The sequence below is a fragment of the Sinohyriopsis cumingii genome, chromosome 18 (assembly GCF_028554795.1).
Source record: "Sinohyriopsis cumingii isolate HCF-2022 chromosome 18, ASM2855479v2, whole genome shotgun sequence".
In the NCBI taxonomy this organism is placed as follows: Eukaryota; Metazoa; Mollusca; class Bivalvia; order Unionida; family Unionidae; genus Sinohyriopsis; species Sinohyriopsis cumingii.
Window position 1 is genome coordinate 68,151,658 of NC_142978.1, and position 20,632 is coordinate 68,172,289.

Genomic DNA, 20,632 nt, shown 5'->3' on the forward strand with positions numbered 1-20,632 from the left:
AAAATGGAATTTTTTTTCTTCAAGTAAATTTTGATTTCCTATATGAATAAAACACCTGTTATTTTTTTCCAAATTAGTAATCTTTTCCTGATGTATAAATAGGTAGTTATAATCCATCTCGATAACTCGAACATCTAACGAATGTGGATTACATCCCTTTCACTGTCAAATTAACTCCCCCTGCCTTTTCCACGACAAGAAATATAGAAATATTAATTAGTATCCTTTCTACCAGTATAAAGAAAATAAATGGGTTTCACTGAAATTCAAAATAGCCAATAGCAAAATGACACTGTATATTGAAAACTATGACCCTTTTGGATCTTTGTAGACATAACCATTCCACTATCGTCTTTACAAAAGCATTTGGAAAGTTCAAACTATTTCTCTTCAAAATAAAGCGTGAAAGTATAATGATTACTCTGGTTTCTCTTCACATCGTATTAATCTTTCGCCTTTTAATATCTGGTTTCTCTTCACATCGTATTAATCTTTCGCCTTTTACTGGATCTGGTTTCTCTTCACATCGTATTAATCTTTCGCCTTTTAAGACTGGATAAAAAAGGAAGGTAAGCAGTGATTCAGGAGCAAGTGGAATTCAGCTGGGAAGCCGAACCGTTTGGTGAGTCCGTTCTAATCTATCTCTTTATTCTTCCTTACACGACATTGCCACTTAAATATCACAGCCCCTTTAAGGACCCTGTCGCAACACACATCACCACTACACATTAAATTCTAACGTTTACCGTATATCAGTACAAATAAGCATACTGTTTCACTCATACAAGATGAACAGCGAAGAGGTATGTAAGCAATTCTTACCCAAGCACGCCTTCACCGAAACGGAAGAAGGCAGACTTTTCACCGCAGAAAGATGGGACTATGTCCAAGCGGTAGATCTGTCCCAAGTCCATGCGGCGGAAAGACCGGCAACCCCCGAAATCCTCGGAGCACTAGCCGCCAGGGGAGTAACCCTCGAAAACATCGATTTTATTACAAATATAGGAAGAGGGATTATGCTGATCTATCCTAAAAACAAAACCAAAATAATTAATTTTGAGAGTTTTACTATAAAAGGGAAGACAGTCCTGATCACAACACCACCACCCATAACTAGGTTTACAAAAAGAAAATTCATAGACATACACATTACCAGATACCCAAATGAGTTCCCTATGGACTTGTTTAAGGAGGGAGTTGAAGCCAGACTGGGTGTCGGAATTTGTAAGGTTAGGTGGGAGACATTGCGGGGGTTCCCGACAGTGAGAACGGGAAAGAGAATAGTGCAGATTGATGCTGCAGACGTAGATAGGGTGCCAGAGTTTTTTAAGGTACATGGTTTCGTGGTACACTCGTGGTACCCAGGGTGCAATGTCACACGCCCCTGCCTCACTTGCGGAAAAAAGGGCCACGTGAGGAGAGATTGCAGAGAGGCAAACGGACGTGGTACATATGCGGCGGCGGCGTCAAGAAGTGATGATCTGTTCGGACACATCTCCGACGATGGTGGCGATTCTGATCATGAGCCGGACCAGGAGGCTGTCAGCATGGAGCAGCCCCAGCCCCCAGCAGCTCCAGAAAAGGAGGAGGAGGAGGAGGCCATGCAGAGTGAGGAGGAGGCGGCGCTGGAGGACGAGCACGATGGTAAACGGGCGGAGTCGGGCAGTGAAAGTGTAACCGAAACAGATTACCAAACTGTAGAACCACGAAAGAAAAGAAAGAATCAGAAAACCAAGCAATCCGAATTAAATGGAACCAGGCCCCCAAAAAACAATGACAAGGAACAACAAAGAGGAAAACAACCTATATCAGACCCCACCAAAATCGTCAAAAGCAGCCTCACACGAAATCAGCGTGCAACAACCAGCAAAACTCATATGCCCGCACAAGAGCAAGAAGCAGCACCAACAACAAGAAGCAGCACTATCAACCAAGCACATAAATACAACAACCACCAAAAACAAGGATCACCCAAACACTACACCAACAAAATACAAAACAATAACTAAAACACCAACCAAAAGCCATAACCGCTAACAAGCCACCACACACAACCACTGCCAAAACTCATAATGCAGAATAAACCCTCAGTAACCCTTACATTCTTTTTCTATGGAAATGGAGCAAGAAATACGCATTCTATCTCTAAATTGTAATGGACTAAACCATGATAAAGCCAAACAACTCGTACATTTTGCAAGAAATTATCACATTATCCTATTACAGGAAATACACGACATAAACATTCAAGTAATACAATACCTGGAAAACAATTTGGATGCTACACTCATAGTACAAAAAGACCTAATTAACCCAAGATCAGGGGTAGCTGTTATATTAAATAAAAACATAAAAAATAATAAATGGAAAAACTACAACATACCCGACACACTAAAAGGTAGGGTATTACACATTTTTATTAACAGCATACACATAATTAACATATATGCACCAGGAAATAAAACACATAGGAGACACTACTACCAAACCTTACAAGAATACCTAAGAGAATTCAACCTCGAACACATGTTGATAGCTGGAGATTTTAACTGCACTATATCAGACCTGGACCGGAAGGGAGGAATGTCTGAATTTGACAAAGAACTTGCCCCCACCGTATCCAACCTGATAGAGGAACACTCACTAACAGATTCATACAGATTCAAAAATCCAAAAGGGAATCAATTTACATATCACTATAAAAACGATGGAGCCTCGAGACTAGACAGAATATATGTAGATGACCAAAACAAGGAAAATATAATAAACTCTGAAATCCTCCCTTTTAAACTAGCGGACCATAATGCTACTTCTGTAGTAATAAAAACCCGAAACCCACACAAGTGGGGAAGGGGACAATGGAAATTAAACAATCAGTTACTACAGCTGGAAACATACCAGCAGGAAATTGCCCATATTTTGACCAACCACGATATACACTGCAATAATATAATAGAAGAATGGGAACAAAAAAAAAAGGATATTAAAAATATCTCCCAATCATATGCACTCTCCATAGCAAAAAACAAAATGTACATTGAGAGGGAATGTCATTATATTATCCACCACCCTGAATCCACAAACAAAGATATACAAACGGCAAAAAGCGTCCTACATACACTGAAAGAAAAAGAAGAAATAGGAAATAGACTCAGAGCTGGTAAATTCCACTACATTTACAAAGAAGGGAGGCACCTATATAGGAAAGAGGAGATTAGAAAAGGTTTGGAACGAAGCATCACAGAATTAAAAGAAGGAGAAAAAGTCCTAAAACATAAAACAGAAATACTAGACTATATACATAAATTTTATGCAAATCTATACCAATCACAAAAAATACCAACATCAAATATAACACATTACATGGAAAATGTAAACTTTCCGAAACTAAGCCAGGAGAATACAGACCTATGCGAAAACCCCATCACGGAACAAGAAATAATAAACGCAATCAACCAACTAAACAAGGATAAATCCCCGGGATTAGACGGCCTAACCGCTGAATTCTATAAGACTTTCCAAAAACTACTAGCACCATTATTATGTAAGATCTTCAAGGAAATTTTCAAACAAAAAGAAATGTCCCCAAGCATGAAACAAGGACTAATCACGCTAATTTACAAAAACAAAGGGAATGCCAATGAATTAACAAATTGGCGACCAATCACTCTACTAAACACAGATTATAAAGTACTAAGTAAAATACTGGCCAGTAGAACCACCACTACACTCAACGATATAATCAATATAAATCAAACATGCGGAGGTGATGACAAAAATATTCTAGACAACACCTTATCAATCAAAACCATTATAGACTTTATTGAGAGCCAAAAGGATACCGGAGCGATGATCCTAATAGATCAAGAAAAGGCTTTCGATAGGGTTGAAAAAAATTACATAACTGAAATCCTAAAGCGTTTTAATTTTGGACCGATTTATAAAGAGTGGATAGAAATCCTATATAACAACATATCAGCAGTAGTACAAACTAATGGCGCGATTACAAACAAATTCCCGATAGAGAGATCGGTGAGACAGGGATGCCCTTTATCCATGTTACTCTATGTAATGGGCATCGAAGCGCTAAGAATCAAAATACAGAGCAATGAAAACATCAGAGGGATACATATTCCTAACCTAAAAGAAGAAATAAAGATGCTACAGCACGCGGATGACTGTACCAATTTTATAAAAGACACAACCTCATATAAACATCTAATGCAAGAATACTACAACTATGGAAAAGCATCCGGATCCCAGATAAACGATGGGAAAACCGAAATCTTGTTACTCGGGAACTGGCGTGGAAACTATCCAGGTTTACCACCTGACAAAATAAAGAAACACGTTAAAACACTCGGCATTATTTTTGGAAAAAACGCGAAACACTTAAACTACCTAAATGTACTAAACAAACTAAAAAGACAATTACTTTTGTGGAGCTCGCTGTATTTTAACCTTATCGACAGAGCCCACATAGCTAAAACATACCTTTTTAGTAACATATGGTATGAGTTTAGTGTTATAGACTTTGATATGCAGTACATTAGGAAATTCGAAAAGGTAATATACCAGTTCATATGGAATGGGAAAATACACAAACTAAGTAAACAGACACTGCAAAGAGAAAACAAGAAAGGGGGGCTTAACATCCCTATTCTTGCTATCAAACAAAAGGCAAACATCATTAACAGAATACAAAAATTACAAAACCTGGACGGAAGACCATGGAAAAACATATATGTTTATTTCTTTGGATATATCTTAAATAATTTCCCAGAAATATATAAAAATAACAAACTAACAAAGAAACTCAAACCCCCAAACATCGCATATAAAATAAAAAACACAATCATAGAATACAGAATTAACAAAGAAATATGGAGCTTACAGGAAGAAAAAACATACGGATACTTACAAACATTTATACAAACCAACACAAAACACAAATAGAACATCTACACCCAGACCTAAACTGGAAACCAATCTGGGAGAAATGGGGTAAAATAAAAAACACCAACACTCAAACAAGATTATATCTATACCTACACGATGCATGGTGGACAGGAGAAAAAGCCTTCTTTAGGAAAATCGTCCCATCCATACCACAATGTATCTTATGCAACACTCAATACGATAGCAAACGACATCTAATTTTATATTGTCCAAATACAAAAACACAAAGGGATGCCATTAAACAGGAAATAAAAAATTCAATAGGGAATTTCCAGACAAAACAATTATTGTACACGGACAACATAGAGGATAAAAACTTATATGATGAGATAATTCAATACATAAATAATATCGTGCAAATTAGAAACGATAAAATATGGACTACCAAGCCATCCGAATAACATCCAACATGTACAAAGAACTAACACATACACACACGCATACATTGAAACAGTAGGCAGAAGGGGCAGCGGGCATAACTCTATTAAAGAGTTTATCCCAACGGAAACCCAAAACCCCATCCTGCGATCACAAACTAACTATAATCAGGACTGTCTACCATTATATAAAAAATTCACCACCAAAACCATTTATCAACCAATTACGAAATTAAACAACACAGAAACAGTACACAGAGGAGGCGGTAGGCAAAAACCCTATTAAGGAGTTTATCCCAATGGAACCCCACCATCTCCCGCTGTGACTGTCTTATTTTGTGCAAATCCAATCCCTCCACCTATACATGTACGGTAAACCTGGCCATACTACAAAAACAACTATTTCATCCCGACTAGCGAATATAGCTATAGGCATATAACAGAAACAGATGTGAGGGCTAGAGAATTAACTCTCTTCAAGAGTTTATCCCAAGGGAATCTCAGTCAACACATCTGTAACTGATACCCCCTCCCCCCTAAACACAAAATAAACAAAGACCCACCAGAATATGCAACGCTCGCTAAACAGATATGGCCTGCTGGATAAAGTCGAGGAAAGAGACTGTCTAAATAGAGTCCATGAAGGTCCTGTCTGTACAAAATCCCAACGAAAAAAAAATACAATAACCTAACCAGCCCACACACATCATTTCTATCTATAGGAACCCAACAATAAGCAGATAAGTATGCACAACAACAAAGTAAACTGCGTACATGCATACACAAACACACAAAACCACACAAAATAAAAATAAAACAAAACTAAAAAGTCCAATTTTTTAAAAGAATACATCTATTTTCATTTTTATATATAAGAAAAAACAAACAAAAAAAGGAAGAAATTATAACTAAATATGATTAACCTCCTAAACAATACATCATATAATGAACCTGAATCCAAACTATCCCAGTAAAATCCTTTCTAGCTGATGTTCACACGAATCTTGGAACAATGACTACCAATGATTAATTACACCCCAGCCGGGATATCAATCAAACAATTCTCCAAGTACAGATAGACCTACACCACAGGGACTAAAACCAAGTCTACCGTGCCACTACTGAAAACTAGATAGTTAACCCAAAACTCTTAAGATATGATCTAGATATTGCCAGTCTATACACAAAATCAAATGCAGTTACAACACAACACACACAAACAGCACCACACCGGACTTTAATGACTATGGCAAGTCACTCAAAAATAATAACGATAACGAAATGGGGATGGGAACGGAAACTTTTACCCTGAACTTTCGTAAAGGGAAAACGAGTACGATCCTAAGTTTCAAGCATGTCGGGTTCAAGGCAAGAAAACAATCACGAGCACTAGTGTTTGCAAGTATTGACCTGAGAATGGAAACCGACCTGCCTACCGAGTGGGAACGGAGTACAACTCAGAACCCGAATGCAGGGACAACTCGAGATATATGGCGAAACGAAACAAAGATCAACCCTGACGAAAAAAGAGATAAATAAATAAATAAAAAACAAAAACAAACAAAAAAAAAAGAAAAAAAGAAAATAAAAAAATATACAAATATAATAAAAAAAATAATAAAATTAAAACTTTTATATAAAACAAAATGAATACAAAAAAAGCAATATCACATATGGAATCTACATATGGGAGGACGGGGGATACATAAATCACAAACCATGACTTTTACAAACGAAAAACAGGGTGACACCTCCAACTCTTTACCAGCATCTGCTGGAACGGAGTCATGGGGTGCCAACATAAGTTAATATAACAGAAACAGATGTGAGGGCTAGAGAATTAACTCTCTTCAAGAGTTTATCCCAAGGGAATCTTAGTCAACACATCTGTAACTGATACCCCCTCCCCCCAAACACAAAATAAACAAAGACCCACCAGAATATGCAACGCTCGCTAAACAGATATGGCCTGCTGGATAAAGTCGAGGAAAGAGACTGTCTAAATAGAGTCTATGAAGGTCCTGTCTGTACAAAATCCCACCGAAAACAACAATACAATAACCTAACCAGCCCACACACATCATTTCTATCTATAGGAACCCAACAATAAGCAGATAAGTATGCACAACAACAAAGTAAACTGCGTACATGCATACACAAACACACAAATCCACACAAAATAAAAATAAAACAAAAATAAAAAGTCAAATTTTAAAAAAAAATACATCTATTTTCATTTTTATATATAAGGAAATCAAACAAAAAAGGAAGAAATTATAACTAAATATCTTTAACCTCCTAAACAATACATCATATAATGAACCTGAATCCAAACTATCCCAGTAAAATCCTTTCTAGCTGATGTTCACACGAATCTTGGAACAATGACTACCAATGATTAATTACACCCCAGCCGGGATATCAATCAAACAATTCTCCAAGTACAGATAGACCTACACCACAGGGACTAAAACCAAGACTACCGTGCCACTACTGAAAACTAGATAGTTAACCCAAAACTCTTAAGATATGATCTAGATATTGCCAGTCTATACACAAAATCAAATGCAGTTACAACACAACACACACAAACAGCACCACACCGGACTTTAATGACTATGGCAAGTCACTCAAAAATAATAACGATAACGAAATGGGGATGGGAACGGAAACTTTTACCCTGAACTTTCGTAAAGGGAAAACGAGTACGATCCTAAGTTTCATGCATGTCGGGTTCAAGGCAAGAAAACAATCACGAGCACTAGTGTTTGCAAGTATTGACCTGAGAATGGAAACCGACCTGCCTACCGAGTGGGAACGCAGTACAACTCAGAACCCGCATGCAGGGACAACTCGAGATATATGGCGAAACGAAACAAAGATCAACCCTGACGAAAAAAAGAGATAAATAAATAAATAAAAAACAAAAACAAAAAAAAACAAAAGGAAAAAAAAAATATACAAATAAAATAAAAAAAATAATAAAATTAAAACTTTTATATAAAACGAAATGAATACAAAAAAGCAATATCACATGGAATCTACATATGGGAGGACGGGGGATACATAAATCACAAACCATGACTTTTAGAAACGAAAAACAGGGTGACACCTCCAACTCTTTACCAGCATCTGCTGGAACGGAGTCATGGGGTGCCAACATAAGTTACTAAAGATTACCGTGGAGAGGAACATTTAATGAGTCTATAGACCATTCTTTGAAGCCTCACTTTGGTGAGGTACCAATTCAATTAAAGTAAACCTCTTGTTCAAATTTAGCATTTTGTTCTCTTTTCTTCTAACCAGATCCAAATGGAAGATAGTAACCGATGATTATATAATCAGGTCTCAGTACTTCCAGTTCGGTACTCACAAAGGTAGTTCTAGTCTATTGTTAGAACATTTATTCCTCTCTCATTGTCATGGTGATAGAAGAGTTATATTTATGCGATTTTGATAGGGATTTAAAGGTCATTGTTTATTCTTGAGAATATGAGCTCAGGTGTGGTTTTCCATGTGTATTTTGGCGATAGTGCATAGTCAGTAATAAGGCCATGGTGATGATCCGGAAGTGAAATATGTGTTCTGTTTACATACTGCTCTGTTGACAGTCCAGCCTCTCAAAAAAACCTTTGGCAAGAACTTCACCGTGAAGGTATTTTTAGATTAACATATGATTTGTACTGATTGTCACACAGTGGAAATGTCAGCCTCGAGAACCAAATGTAGAGAACATATAACAAAATTAATTGTGCTATGTCCTGTCAGTGCAGTATTTGAGTAAAGATTAAACTGGTATTAAATCTTTATTATTAATGAACGACACATGAAATTTCAATATGTTATGTATATTGACTTTGAAAAACAGTAGAATGAAATTAGAAATAAAAAGTTAAGTTTTATTTTGAAAAATTTAAATGAAATTTAAAAAGAAGTATAAAAAATTAAAACATTTACTCCAAAATATATAATATTTGTTGAAATGATATTAAATGATATCAGCATGTAAATATTCCTACACCATATATAAGTTCCAATGTTGGATATTTGTCAAATTTTGTCAGAGAAAATATCTTTGTAAGTCAAAATGAGACCATCATTTAAAATACACGAAGACAAAATTCCAGTTTGTATTGGTCATTCAAAGTATTTATTAGGGGTCCAAGCAGTTAATTTATGAGTTTATCATGGGGTCACTTCCTGAGTAACACATATCTGCTTGTATGGCCTTCAGTAATTTTTTACAAACATAGTTATAGGGTATTTAGTGAGAGGACAGAGATGAAAACTTTATACTAGAACCTAGTCAAGTTCTCTACTAAATCATTTTAAACTGTCCCAGAATGAAATACAATTCAAAGGGATAAAATATACTTTCCCCATGTATATTACCCTTGGATGTAAGAAAACAGCAAAATAATATAAGCTGAACACAAAATGCATTCCATTGTATTGTTCAGTTTGGTTACGATATTGATTGGTGTAGTGCAGCATTGTGGCCTATATGATGTTATGGGAATGCTGATGATCCATCTTGCTTTATGCATTATTAATTACTAATAATATTTGTTAACTGACACTCTAAAGATTGCATAAGAAATATTCAAACAGATTATTTGAATTCAACTTTGTACAACTGATTTTGCGATAGCTACATATCCCACATGAACAAATATTCATATATTTTAGAATGTTTGGGATCAAACGTTCACATTCAGTACATCATATAGGCTGACATTGTACATATAGTGAATCTGTAAGGCCCATTTCTGGCTGTGTGCGCTGAAAATATCCCAAAATGTTATTTTCATCATGAGTAGGCCTATGTATGATAACATATTTCAATTTAGTACTATGACAGTGTGCAGTATTGTAGCATCAGCTGATATCTGATTCCATTGAATCATTGAGTTTAATAATTGGTAACCAACACTCTTAATGATAAATGTTGAAACAGATCATTTGAATTTTGTTTGCACATTTGATCTTAAGAAGTACATTGTATATGTCCCACATATGTAAATGTCCATCCTGGTTTTCACGTTTTGGGGATCAGAATTTCACATTTAGTTGACGATATAGGATTTATTGGTATCTATAGTTGATCTGTGTGGCCACATTTTGCTGTATTCATCTGCAATATCCAAAATTGTTATTTCCCTCATGAATAAGATCGCTTATAGTCATATATTTTAATTTATTACATTGTCGCTTGACTTTCCTGTATACTGGTATGTACTAATGTTTGCACCAATCATCAAACCTCACAGCCCCAACATTGCCTTAAACTGTATGATACATAGTCTACCTGATTTGCTATTTAACCTGTAAATGGCTAAATATGCTTCTAGAAACCCCATATATTTTTAGGATAAATTTATCACTTTAATACATGGTCATCGCTTCACCTTTTTGAGTGTCAGTCTGTCATGTTTAATATTTTTCCCATGCTTGCAACCTTAATGTTATTTTGAAATCACCATATCGAACACATTTTAAATTCATTTACCTACATCTTACTGTTTTCTAGAATCAAGTGAGACATGTTATATCTTTTCAGGTCTAACATTGTATCTGGAACAAAATGTTAGAGTTGGATCAGTTTGGAAGCTCTCCAGTAGTCCGGTGGTGATAGCAAGGTTTCATAAGGACATGTGAAGTGTACTGTCATAAGTGACCATGATTAGTTCATATCACCACACTGATATATAGCACCACAAAGACATGGCTTAGGTCTTCATGAGAGAGAATAACACCATTTTTCAGTAAGGTAGAGCCTCCCTAGAAACTGTATTTTCCTATCCCATTGTCACCTTTTGTAGTTATTGACATTGAAATGGAATGCATTTTTGCTATACAACATGGTAGTGGTCCCATCCGAACTTTAAATCTGAGTGCGCTATTACTTATACAAACAACTGCCTACGTACCTGACACAATATGTGGAACATAGCACCTGTCACTGTTTCTTTAGTGTCTACACCTATATGCATCTGGACAGGCATATTGCGGTTTGCTGCCAAAATCACTATGAGCTGTGTTGCTTCACTAACCCTGGGAAAAATGATATCACTTGTACAGACTTAAGCTACCATTTGTTTTAAATACCATGTATTAGTCAACTTTGCTGTCTAAAATTTGTCAAACTGAATTTTAAAACTTGTAGGAAAATTTATATTTTCAATAAAATGTAGTTTTTAAAATTTAAATGTTTATTTAAATTTCCTTTATCAATAATTTCAAATTGTAAACATATTCTCAGAGAGGCCTTGTACATTCAGGTTTTCATTGCATTGAAAAATTCTTATAATTAAGGAAGATATAGCAAATTAAGTTTTGGTTTCTCAAGAGCACTTGGACCAAAACTTGCACCCTGTGGAACACCAGCACTACACACTTTCTGAAAGGTGTCACGTGTCTTGTTTGTAATAAAATTCAAAAAGACTTCATGTATAAAATTGAAATAGGTGTGGCATGCAAATATAAAAGTTTGACTAAAATTGGCCATAACAAATTGGGCCTGTCAGGAATCAGGTCACAATTAGTACATCCAGTTCAGTACCAATAGATGTAGTTCAAATCTATTTTTAGAATATTTCTTCCTCTCATTTTGGTGGTGACAGAAGAGTTATATTTATGCATTTTTTAGGGATTTAAGAAGTATTGAGAAACAAATGTAGAGAACATAGAGTAAAATTAATTGTGTTCTATGTCCTTATGGATCTGACCTTGTTCGATTTATTGACAAATGGAGTTTATCAGGAATATTATGTTCCCTGAATATTACTGGACCAGAAGTATGTTAGTTATCACGTCACTTTCTCGCATCATACCTTCTATTTTGTCCTCTTTATCTCACATGTATATGGTATGCATGTGTGTTTGGAAGTAAGTAACATTATCTTATGTTTATGAATTTAGCATTTGATGTGATCTTATTCAAATACATGTATGTAGATGCACGTTTGCTTTTTAGACCAACAAGTAGATCTCCGCCTTTTCTTCTTTTTTCTCCCCTGACATTACCGGTAGTGTCAGAAAAAAACAAAAGAAGCGATGATCTACTTGCTGGTCTAGTTTGCGTGGAATATGTATGCAAATGTATGTACAAGTATTATATTTGCATATGGTCATCCAAAGTGTATCAATTTAGCGTTCATATATATACCAATCATGTGCTGCAAAATGGCATTAAACCCAGTAAAACCAATCTGAATAATCAATCCGCTAATAAAAAGAGGCGTGATCTAACGATTGTGGACTAGATGTATCAAAGTTTTGGAAATTAAGATCTGTTAAGTGTATATTTGAAACTCGTCTGCAGTAAAAACGCCCTGTGTATATACATGCACGAGTGTGTGTGTGTGTGTGTGTGTGTGTGTGTGTTTTGACTGAAAATCAAAGAACCGAAGGTACTGTAATATTAATTGCATTTGAAAGATGCAAGTTGTTTTTTTCTTGTTATTGTTGGAAAATGGCGTCAAACTCACAACATCACGCTGAATATGAGTAAACAGTGTGTGTGTGTGTGTGTGTGTGTGTGTGTGTGTGTGTGTGTGTGTGTGTGTGTGTCTAATATCAACGAACCTAAAGCACCATAAGCTTACGTCCATGTGAAAGTGGCAACATGGTTGGGGTTTTTTGTTTGTTTGCTGTGATCTGTTCATTATTTTTTTCTCTACCTATGAGCATGTGCCATGGTATTTTTCATCTTCGAACTAATTCTAAGAAATTAATAAATTCTTTGGGAAAGGCTTATTACATCGGCTTTACAATTTCATTAATGATCAAAGCTGCTCAGATTTGCTCCTTGAGGCATCTAACGAAACCAAATTAAAGCAAAACAGACGAAATAACATTAAGGAAATTTTTTTGACTATGGCTGCCTAAAAATAATTCAAAAAGAACAATCTTAAAACCATTCACATGTCACAGAGTACCAGCAAGTTTTAATATACAACTTTGGAGGCCTCGTATTTCTAGCTACTTTTATGTATTTGTGATTGAAAATCTCTAACGAAATCTGAGTTGTTACTTACATAAACTTTGTATTACTATTATTTTTGATGGATAGTAACACCGGCTGCATTCATTTAAACTCAAAACATACAAATCTATGAAAACGGCATGACACGTTTCCGACAGAAAATAATTTTCAATGCTGGCGATGTATCACAGCAGGTGACATACCTTAAAAGAAATGAAGAATTTACACGTAAGTATTAAGGTTTTAAATGCTAATTTTAAACTACATGGAATTAAACGGGAACCCGGATGGCCGAGTGTTCTAAAGCGCTCGACTTTACCAATCACTGCCATCTCATCTCGATCCACGTGGTTCGGGTCTCGGGGTCGGTCTATGTGTGTATATGAGAAAGGTTGCCATTAGCCTCTCGTGAGTCGGTGGCTCTTCCCGAGGTTTTCTCCAGTTTCTTATGCCACTATTTATACTGGCCGCCATGTATAGCCTATCACGTGCTGAAAAATGGCGTTATTCCCACAACAACAACATGGGAATATGTTATGCGCCTTTTTTGCGAGTTGGATCTAACAGTTTTAGCAGTAGGAAGAGAAACTCATTGATGCTCATTTTACAAAGAGTTTTCAATTTAATTTTCCTGAAATCTATACCTCAAAAGCCGAAATCTAAGCTGCGTACCACTACCGAAACGAGAGAGGAAACAATGCTCTAAATATAGACTGGGACTACTTTTGTGGGTACTGATCCGGAAGTAATAATTGCGACTCAATTTCATTAACGGCAGCCTAAACATGTCTGAATCTTTACTTAACCATGTGTGGACCACCTATTGGAATTGTACCAAACGCAATAAAGACAGTTAATGGTCTAAGCTTGGTATAACATACCCTAGTTTGCTAGTACATATGCCAGGTTTAAGGTCTACATTGCTCTCCTCGGAGAAGACAGATGATATCCCAAACATCTGAAACATCCACACGTTGCATTAATCTAAAATGGAATTTTTTTTCTTCAAGTAAATTTTGATTTCCTATATGAATAAAACACCTGTTATTTTTTTCCAAATTAGTAATCTTTTCCTGATGTATAAATAGGTAGTTATAATCCATCTCGATAACTCGAACATCTAACGAATGTGGATTACATCCCTTTCACTGTCAAATTAACTCCCCCTGCCTTTTCCACGACAAGAAATATAGAAATATTAATTAGTATCCTTTCTACCAGTATAAAGAAAATAAATGGGTTTCACTGAAATTCAAAATAGCCAATAGCAAAATGACACTGTATATTGAAAACTATGACCCTTTTGGATCTTTGTAGACATAACCATTCCACTATCGTCTTTACAAAAGCATTTGGAAAGTTCAAACTATTTCTCTTCAAAATAAAGCGTGAAAGTATAATGATTACTCTGGTTTCTCTTCACATCGTATTAATCTTTCGCCTTTTACTAAAGATTACCGTGGAGAGGAACATTTAATGAGTCTATAGACCATTCTTTGAAGCCTCACTTTGGTGAGGTACCAATTCAATTAAAGTAAACCTCTTGTTCAAATTTAGCATTTTGTTCTCTTTTCTTCTAACCAGATCCAAATGGAAGATAGTAACCGATGATTATATAATCAGGTCTCAGTACTTCCAGTTCGGTACTCACAAAGGTAGTTCTAGTCTATTGTTAGAACATTTATTCCTCTCTCATTGTCATGGTGATAGAAGAGTTATATTTATGCGATTTTGATAGGGATTTAAAGGTCATTGTTTATTCTTGAGAATATGAGCTCAGGTGTGGTTTTCCATGTGTATTTTGGCGATAGTGCATAGTCAGTAATAAGGCCATGGTGATGATCCGGAAGTGAAATATGTGTTCTGTTTACATACTGCTCTGTTGACAGTCCAGCCTCTCAAAAAAACCTTTGGCAAGAACTTCACCGTGAAGGTATTTTTAGATTAACATATGATTTGTACTGATTGTCACACAGTGGAAATGTCAGCCTCGAGAACCAAATGTAGAGAACATATAACAAAATTAATTGTGCTATGTCCTGTCAGTGCAGTATTTGAGTAAAGATTAAACTGGTATTAAATCTTTATTATTAATGAACGACACATGAAATTTCAATATGTTATGTATATTGACTTTGAAAAACAGTAGAATGAAATTAGAAATAAAAAGTTAAGTTTTATTTTGAAAAATTTAAATGAAATTTAAAAAGAAGTATAAAAAATTAAAACATTTACTCCAAAATATATAATATTTGTTGAAATGATATTAAATGATATCAGCATGTAAATATTCCTACACCATATATAAGTTCCAATGTTGGATATTTGTCAAATTTTGTCAGAGAAAATATCTTTGTAAGTCAAAATGAGACCATCATTTAAAATACACGAAGACAAAATTCCAGTTTGTATTGGTCATTCAAAGTATTTATTAGGGGTCCAAGCAGTTAATTTATGAGTTTATCATGGGGTCACTTCCTGAGTAACACATATCTGCTTGTATGGCCTTCAGTAATTTTTTACAAACATAGTTATAGGGTATTTAGTGAGAGGACAGAGATGAAAACTTTATACTAGAACCTAGTCAAGTTCTCTACTAAATCATTTTAAACTGTCCCAGAATGAAATACAATTCAAAGGGATAAAATATACTTTCCCCATGTATATTACCCTTGGATGTAAGAAAACAGCAAAATAATATAAGCTGAACACAAAATGCATTCCATTGTATTGTTCAGTTTGGTTACGATATTGATTGGTGTAGTGCAGCATTGTGGCCTATATGATGTTATGGGAATGCTGATGATCCATCTTGCTTTATGCATTATTAATTACTAATAATATTTGTTAACTGACACTCTAAAGATTGCATAAGAAATATTCAAACAGATTATTTGAATTCAACTTTGTACAACTGATTTTGCGATAGCTACATATCCCACATGAACAAATATTCATATATTTTAGAATGTTTGGGATCAAACGTTCACATTCAGTACATCATATAGGCTGACATTGTACATATAGTGAATCTGTAAGGCCCATTTCTGGCTGTGTGCGCTGAAAATATCCCAAAATGTTATTTTCATCATGAGTAGGCCTATGTATGATAACATATTTCAATTTAGTACTATGACAGTGTGCAGTATTGTAGCATCAGCTGATATCTGATTCCATTGAATCATTGAGTTTAATAATTGGTAACCAACACTCTTAATGATAAATGTTGAAACAGATCATTTGAATTTTGTTTGCACATTTGATCTTAAGAAGTACATTGTATATGTCCCACATATGTAAATGTCCATCCTGGTTTTCACGTTTTGGGGATCAGAATTTCACATTTAGTTGACGATATAGGATTTATTGGTATCTATAGTTGATCTGTGTGGCCACATTTTGCTGTATTCATCTGCAATATCCAAAATTGTTATTTCCCTCATGAATAAGATCGCTTATAGTCATATATTTTAATTTATTACATTGTCGCTTGACTTTCCTGTATACTGGTATGTACTAATGTTTGCACCAATCATCAAACCTCACAGCCCCAACATTGCCTTAAACTGTATGATACATAGTCTACCTGATTTGCTATTTAACCTGTAAATGGCTAAATATGCTTCTAGAAACCCCATATATTTTTAGGATAAATTTATCACTTTAATACATGGTCATAGCTTCACCTTTTTGAGTGTCAGTCTGTCATGTTTAATATTTTTCCCATGCTTGCAACCTTAATGTTATTTTGAAATCACCATATCGAACACATTTTAAATTCATTTACCTACATCTTACTGTTTTCTAGAATCAAGTGAGACATGTTATATCTTTTCAGGTCTAACATTGTATCTGGAACAAAATGTTAGAGTTGGATCAGTTTGGAAGCTCTCCAGTAGTCCGGTGGTGATAGCAAGGTTTCATAAGGACATGTGAAGTGTACTGTCATAAGTGACCATGATTAGTTCATATCACCACACTGATATATAGCACCACAAAGACATGGCTTAGGTCTTCATGAGAGAGAATAACACCATTTTTCAGTAAGGTAGAGCCTCCCTAGAAACTGTATTTTCCTATCCCATTGTCACCTTTTGTAGTTATTGACATTGAAATGGAATGCATTTTTGCTATACAACATGGTAGTGGTCCCATCCGAACTTTAAATCTGAGTGCGCTATTACTTATACAAACAACTGCCTACGTACCTGACACAATATGTGGAACATAGCACCTGTCACTGTTTCTTTAGTGTCTACACCTATATGCATCTGGACAGGCATATTGCGGTTTGCTGCCAAAATCACTATGAGCTGTGTTGCTTCACTAACCCTGGGAAAAATGATATCACTTGTACAGACTTAAGCTACCATTTGTTTTAAATACCATGTATTAGTCAACTTTGCTGTCTAAAATTTGTCAAACTGAATTTTAAAACTTGTAGGAAAATTTATATTTTCAATAAAATGTAGTTTTTAAAATTTAAATGTTTATTTAAATTTCCTTTATCAATAATTTCAAATTGTAAACATATTCTCAGAGAGGCCTTGTACATTCAGGTTTTCATTGCATTGAAAAATTCTTATAATTAAGGAAGATATAGCAAATTAAGTTTTGGTTTCTCAAGAGCACTTGGACCAAAACTTGCACCCTGTGGAACACCAGCACTACACACTTTCTGAAAGGTGTCACGTGTCTTGTTTGTAATAAAATTCAAAAAGACTTCATGTATAAAATTGAAATAGGTGTGGCATGCAAATATAAAAGTTTGACTAAAATTGGCCATAACAAATTGGGCCTGTCAGGAATCAGGTCACAATTAGTACATCCAGTTCAGTACCAATAGATGTAGTTCAAGTCTATTTTTAGAATATTTCTTCCTCTCATTTTGGTGGTGACAGAAGAGTTATATTTATGCATTTTTTAGGGATTTAAGAAGTATTGAGAAACAAATGTAGAGAACATAGAGTAAAATTAATTGTGTTCTATGTCCTTATGGATCTGACCTTGTTCGATTTATTGACAAATGGAGTTTATCAGGAATATTATGTTCCCTGAATATTACTGGACCAGAAGTATGTTAGTTATCACGTCACTTTCTCGCATCATACCTTCTATTTTGTCCTCTTTATCTCACATGTATATGGTATGCATGTGTGTTTGGAAGTAAGTAACATTATCTTATGTTTATGAATTTAGCATTTGATGTGATCTTATTCAAATACATGTATGTAGATGCACGTTTGCTTTTTAGACCAACAAGTAGATCTCCGCCTTTTCTTCTTTTTTCTCCCCTGACATTACCGGTAGTGTCAGAAAAAAACAAAAGAAGCGATGATCTACTTGCTGGTCTAGTTTGCATGGAATATGTATGCAAATGTATGTACAAGTATTATATTTGCATATGGTCATCCAAAGTGTATCAATTTAGCGTTCATATATATACCAATCATGTGCTGCAAAATGGCATTAAACCCAGTAAAACCAATCTGAATAATCAATCCGCTAATAAAAAGAGGCGTGATCTAACGATTGTGGACTAGATGTATCAAAGTTTTGGAAATTAAGATCTGTTAAGTGTATATTTGAAACTCGTCTGCAGTAAAAACGCCCTGTGTATATACATGCACGAGTGTGTGTGTGTGTGTGTGTGTGTGTGTGTGTGTTTTGACTGAAAATCAAAGAACCGAAGGTACTGTAATATTAATTGCATTTGAAAGATGCAAGTTGTTTTTTTCTTGTTATTGTTGGAAAATGGCGTCAAACTCACAACATCACGCTGAATATGAGTAAACAGTGTGTGTGTGTGTGTGTGTGTGTGTGTGTGTGTGTGTGTGTGTGTCTAATATCAACGAACCTAAAGCACCATAAGCTTACGTCCATGTGAAAGTGGCAACATGGTTGGGGTTTTTTGTTTGTTTGCTGTGATCTGTTCATTATTTTTTTCTCTACCTATGAGCATGTGCCATGGTATTTTTCATCTTCGAACTAATTCTAAGAAATTAATAAATTCTTTGGGAAAGGCTTATTACATCGGCTTTACAATTTCATTAATGATCAAAGCTGCTCAGATTTGCTCCTTGAGGCATCTAACGAAACCAAATTAAAGCAAAACAGACGAAATAACATTAAGGAAATTTTTTTGACTATGGCTGCCTAAAAATAATTCAAAAAGAACAATCTTAAAACCATTCACATGTCACAGAGTACCAGCAAGTTTTAATATACAACTTTGGAGGCCTCGTATTTCTAGCTACTTTTATGTATTTGTGATTGAAAATCTCTAACGAAATCTGAGTTGTTACTTACATAAACTTTGTATTACTATTATTTTTGATGGATAGTAACACCGGCTGCATTCATTTAAACTCAAAACATACAAATCTATGAAAACGGCATGACACGTTTCCGACAGAAAATAATTTTCAATGCTGGCGATGTATCACAGCAGGTGACATACCTTAAAAGAAATGAAGAATTTACACGTAAGTATTAAGGTTTTAAATGCTAATTTTAAACTACATGGAATTAAACGGGAACCCGGATGGCCGAGTGTTCTAAAGCGCTCGACTTTACCAATCACTGCCATCTCATCTCGATCCACGTGGTTCGGGTCTCGGGGTCGGTCTATGTGTGTATATGAGAAAGGTTGCCATTAGCCTCTCGTGAGTCGGTGGCTCTTCCCGAGGTTTTCTCCAGTTTCTTATGCCACTATTTATACTGGCCGCCATGTATAGCCTATCACGTGCTGAAAAATGGCGTTATTCCCACAACAACAACATGGGAATATGTTATGCGCCTTTTTTGCGAGTTGGATCTAACAGTTTTAGCAGTAGGAAGAGAAACTCATTGATGCTCATTTTACAAAGAGTTTTCAATTTAATTTTCCTGAAATCTATACCTCAAAAGCCGAAATCTAAGCTGCGTACCACTACCGAAACGAGAGAGGAAACAATGCTCTAAATATAGACTGGGACTACTTTTGTGGGTACTGATCCGGAAGTAATAATTGCGACTCAATTTCATTAACGGCAGCCTAAACATGTCTGAATCTTTACTTAACCATGTGTGGACCACCTATTGGAATTGTACCAAACGCAATAAAGACAGTTAATGGTCTAAGCTTGGTATAACATACCCTAGTTTGCTAGTACATATGCCAGGTTTAAGGTCTACATTGCTCTCCTCGGAGAAGACAGATGATATCCCAAACATCTGAAACATCCACACGTTGCATTAATCTAAAATGGAATTTTTTTTCTTCAAGTAAATTTTGATTTCCTATATGAATAAAACACCTGTTATTTTT

At 35.3% G+C, this 20,632-nt stretch overlaps 1 non-coding gene across 1 annotated transcript; it reads left to right on the forward strand.

Annotated features, from left to right (window-relative positions):
• Nucleotides 1-14,726: 14,726 nt before the first annotated feature.
• LOC149776892 (U5 spliceosomal RNA) lies at nucleotides 14,727-14,842 on the forward strand. The gene has a single exon (XR_016416426.1). It is a non-coding gene; the product is annotated as a U5 spliceosomal RNA (small nuclear RNA).
• The last annotated feature ends 5,790 nt before the right edge of the window (nucleotides 14,843-20,632 follow it).